This window comes from Ips typographus, unplaced genomic scaffold (assembly GCF_016097725.1).
Source record: "Ips typographus isolate SLU unplaced genomic scaffold, UJ_Ityp_2.0 IpsContig109, whole genome shotgun sequence".
In the NCBI taxonomy this organism is placed as follows: Eukaryota; Metazoa; Arthropoda; class Insecta; order Coleoptera; family Curculionidae; genus Ips; species Ips typographus.
Genome location: NW_028098534.1, coordinates 146,412 through 151,806, shown reverse-complemented (window position 1 = coordinate 151,806; position 5,395 = coordinate 146,412).

The window sequence follows — 5,395 nt, the reverse complement described above, 5'->3', positions numbered from 1 at the left end:
TCATTTCTAAGCCCATCTGGAGAACCTTCTTCAGCCCGTCATTTAAGGGACTCTGGGTGCACGCGGCTGTAGAACCGACGGTGCGGAACCCATCCGAAGATGCTGGTTTCTCCTAGGCTTGCTCCTCTTCTTCTCGCTTCTTTAATCAGGTCAATTTGTCGATGGACGCAACGAGGTAATTAGGTGGCCCCTAAAGTCAACAATCAATTAGCAAACAAGCCCGACTCCAATAACATAAACAGACATAACATGTATTTATAAACAAAACACCTGATACTTGCGCGATTTTGCTACCTCAGCAAAGTACCTAGGTCGGAACGGAACTTAGTGCAATTTATGTTATTCGTGACAATATTATGTCTTATAACAAAATTAATTTTAGCATCATTTGTAACCGTTATTTATTTGTTAGTATGTACGATCCATTTTCCATTAAAAAATAAAAAATGGAACGTGTGAAATTCATTTTCCAAATGCTGTAAAGCAAGGAATCCCGTGTATGCACCGCGCGATAAAAATTAGTCATGTGAACAACTTGAATTTTTATGTTAGTAGTTCGTCAACAACCAACAAGATTGTCGGAGCGTCGTGTCAGGAATATTCGCTTCTTCAGCGAAATATTTATCGCACCTTATTAGTTCATGGCGCTGAAAAATAATTGGATTAATTTCATGACTAGATTATACTCGCTATTTGGGTTTAATATGACACCATCATACATTCCAATTTTTTTTATATTTATATTTTTTTTTTAATTTTTATTTCATCCACGTGTGTATATTATGCCTGTATCAACATATGTATATATATAGCCATTAATAATAAAGTAATACAAAAACAATAGCAAGGTAATATAAATAGAAGTGTAGACCTCATAGCTGCTGATAAGTAGCATATGGCCCCATGTCGTCAAACGGTTCTAATTGCGCGATAAACGGCTGCGTTACCGCGTGTCCAAGAACTCCTTCAGTTTGTTGCTGATTAATGGGCCCCCCTTCTTGCACCTGCGCCAGGTTTTCCGGATTCGGGCATAGTGCCGGATTGCGGTCGACCTGACTTGCGTGTGATTCAGGAGGTCCAAATGCACTTCCACAAGATGTGCCAGCAGAATTGATTTCCGATGTTTCATCCCTTTCTTGTGTTTGGGGCACCACTGGTACCCGAAACTGATATGTCATATCCGTTACATAAGCATGCGGATATGGCGGATGACCCGGTTGACTCAAAAATTGAGTTCTCCCGTACACACATGTAGCACAAGGACATCCTTGCACAAATACATTTTCCCATGCTCGCCAAAAATCCTCAGGTCGATATTGAGGTTGTTGGGGTGATATGCAAATTTCACAATCACATGTCGAAAACGGAGTACCCCCTTGACGTACTTTCTCGCCAAGTAGAAGTATGATATACTCCGTATGAATGATTTGAGTCCACAGGCCAAGTAGAGATTTTGTAATCCCTAATAATTGTATTGGTACCACTCGATCAAACTCTCCTTGCAGTTCCCACAAGTGGTACAGTGCCAATTTGTATAAATACAGTTTGGTGTTTATTTCGGTAACACACCTAATATAAAACAAGAAATTCACAATCCATTCCATTTTTGGCACTTCGGGTTTATTTAAACCAATCTAGTAATTAGTCATTATTCATAACTGCGCGTAGCGATGAATCAAATTTGTCTTATCGCTCGCGAATTAGATGCTTTCTTCACCAAATGCATAAACAACTATATGGTCAAGGTGATTATTACACCGACAACATCATATATTTATCTTTATTCGTTTGTAGGTACCTACATTACAATAACAATATTCAATGTTTTTATTTCCATTACATGTAACCATTTTTTATCTTATAGGGAAAATTAAACTGATATCTGTTCTTGAATTTTAAGAATTTGCGCAATAAAAAGTCAGACGCAGATAACAGAATAAAATCCTTGGGCCCTGTAAAAATAGGTACACAGCTCAATATGTGGAGCCGTACATTATAATTGTTACTTTGTTTAAACATTATGCTTAATTGCATTTTTGCATTTTATGCATTAATCGGTCTGCACTAAACAATGTCTGGTCTCATTAAGATATTATTCCGAACTGGCCAAATCAGCGAATCCCATGGGTTTAAGCATGGTGCACCATTTAACTGTTGGGAAAACATTTCTCTGATAACCTTAACATTTGACAAGTTCATCGTCTGGAAGTAATTTGCTAATTTCAGCATCCTGGCTTTCCGGTGGAGAGGGATCTGAATTGTATTTATACGGTTTTCTTATCACATTCTCCACAGTTCGTCCTCTGACCCATACGAGACTTTTGTACTGCATTTTTGTCGTGTCATACGAGTCTTTTGTAGTGCATTTTTGTCGTGTCATATTTGAAAGTAAGTATAAGTGTTTTTTTTTTCCTTTTTATTCATTATTTCCATATAGTTTTCCTTCCAAAGAAAAATTCACTTTGTTTCGCTATCCAATGTTAACAATATTTTCCCTTTCAGATGGAACCTGGAAATGGAGGAGGAGATATCGAAAAGGGCCGGGGCCGCGGTGCTCGTCTGATGGCCCTATTGGCTGCCCAGCGGGCCCGACGAACCGTGGGTGCGGCCAGCCTCAAACTGGGGTCTGAAGTTGATGCTGGTCCTTCTGCGGCCAGCGAGGTGGAGGCTCCCCCTCAAGTGGCAGGTGAGGTGGAGGCTCCCCCTGGAGGTCAAAACTCCCCAGAAGAAAAAATAGAGGAGGAAGGCGACGTCAACGACGCCTCAACAGTGGTGGCGCCGCGTTTGGCTGTTGAAGCCATTGGCAGTAATGCCAAGACGGTTAATTTTTATTTTTTTTAGAGTAACAAAAAAAACAAAAATAAATAAATATTAACCCAAATGCTTGTATTATTTTAGTTGCGGGGTTCCTTCTGGTGTCCATGGGTCATGGTAATGTAAAATTCTGCTTACATGGACTACTTCAGTTTTAGATTTTTGCGAAATACCCTTTCGTATTTCATAGTCCACATCAGACATTTTTCGATTTATGTAATAAGGACCAAACCATCTAAGCAGTAATTTTTCACTTTTTCCTACTTTCCTAATAGGGGTGAAAACTTTTACTTGGTCCCCCACTTTAAATTCAACATGGCGGTGTTTACAATCATAACGTAATTTATCTATGTCTTGACGCCGTTTTATATTTTCAACTGCCAAATTTCTGACTGCTAAACCAATGTCTCTAATTTGGTCGCTATTACTACTTTCCAAGGGTGGCAATAAGTTTGCTTCCGTTGGTAAAATAGGTTCACGACCGTACACCAGCATGAATGGTGAAAATTTAGTGCTATCCTGTTTCGCAGAATTATACGCAAAAGTCACATGTGGAAGATATTCATCCCAATTTGATTGATCAGTATTAGTATACATAGATAACATATTGGCTAAAGTTTTATTAAATCTTTCTGTTAAGCCATTAGTTGCGGGATGATATGCAGTAGTAAACTGACTCGTTGTCCCCATCTTTTTTAGCAATTCCGTAACCAATTCTGATTGAAAAACTTTCCCTCTATCGCTTAACAATTCCTTGGGTGCACCGTGTTTTGTAATAATTCTCTCCAGTATAAATTTCGCTACAGGTCCGGCTTTGCCGCTCGGTAATGCGTCAGTCTCCGCCCACCTTGTGGCGTAATCTGTCGCTACCACTATCATGGTTTTGCCGCTGCTACTTCTGCGAAACGGACATAACAAATCTATTCCAACTTTTTCAAATGGGGTGCCAACTGGGATAGGATGTAACAGACCGATAGGCTTGTGATTTTGTTGGCCTTTCCTGGCCTGACAATCCGGGCATCCTTTTACAAAACGTTCCACGTCCTTTTGCAACCCTTGCCAATAGTATCTTTGTTTTATTTTCGCTAGGGTCTTTGACAATCCCAAATGGCCACTCAGCGGTTCTGAGTGTGAACTGTTGCGGTATCACTAAAAGTTTAGTCCGGCCCACTCCATGCGGGTTTATACGGTACAAAACTTCTGATTCAAGCCTAAAATTTTTCGCTTGCTTGCGTATACCAATTGTAGCTTCTTCAGGATGTTTTATAGCCTGAATTATTTCCAAAATGTTTTTATCTTTTGCTTGCAATTCTGCAATGTTACGCATATCCAATAAAAAGGTTGGTATTTCGTCAATTTCTTGTACTTTCGTATTTGCTGGCAAAACAGGATATCTGCTTACGCAGTCTGCATCTCTGTGAGCAATTCCTGATTTATGATGTACTGTGTAGTCAAATTCTGATAACTTTAACGCCCAACGCGCTAAACGTCCAGTAGTCTCTATCAAGGTTTTTAACCAACATAGCGCATGATGATCAGTCACTATTTTTATAGGTTTTCCATAAATAAAATGTCTAAAATAGGATAGCGCCCTTATAGCTGCTAACCCTTCAAGTTCTGTTATCGAATAATTCTTCTCAGCTTTACTAAGGCTTCTACTTGCATATGCTATTGGGTGTAACGCATTTTCATGATCTTCCTGCAATAATATTGCTCCGATTCCATCTTTACATGCATCTACCCTCAATTCACATCCTTTATTTGGTTGAAAATGTGCCAAAACTGGTTCACTAATCAATTTTTGTTTTAGTGTTTCAAATGCTTTGTCATGTATGTCCTGCCAATCAAATTTATTTTGTTTCTTTGTTAGATCATGTAAAGGACGTGCAATTTTTGCAAAATTTTCTATAAACTTCCGGTAGTAGTTACAAAGTCCCAAAAAACTTTGTACACCCTTTACATTTTTTGGCCTTGGAAAATTTTCAATTGAAACTAATTTCGATTTATCTGGAAAAATTCCATCTTTCGAAATTGTATAACCAAGAATATTAATTTTTTCTTTTAAATATTCACATTTTTTAGGTTTTAGTGTTAAGCCTGCACTTCGGAGTCTATTGAAAACTTTACGTAATTTTTCCAAATGTTCATCTATCGTTTTAGAAAAAATTATAATGTCGTCCATGTAAATTAAAACTTCTTTCCATTTTAAATCTCTAAACACTACATCTCCTAACTGTTGAAATGTTGCCGGGGCATTGCACAATCCAAAAGGCATTACATTAAATTCCCATAATCCGTGACCTGGCGCTGTAAAGGCAGTAAGTGGCTTACTTTCTTCTTTTACTTTGACTTGCCAATGAAATGAAAACCTGAATACATGTCTAACGATGAGAAATATTTGGCGTTTCCTAAGTACGTCAAAATATCCTCAATATTAGATCCTGACCACGAATTTTTTACTGTCACATTGTTTAACTTGCAATAATCCACGCAAAATCGTGTCTCTCCAGACTTTTTCTTTACTAATACGACGGGACTTGCCCAGGGCGAGTTACTTTGCCTTATTATGTAGGTGGAGGCG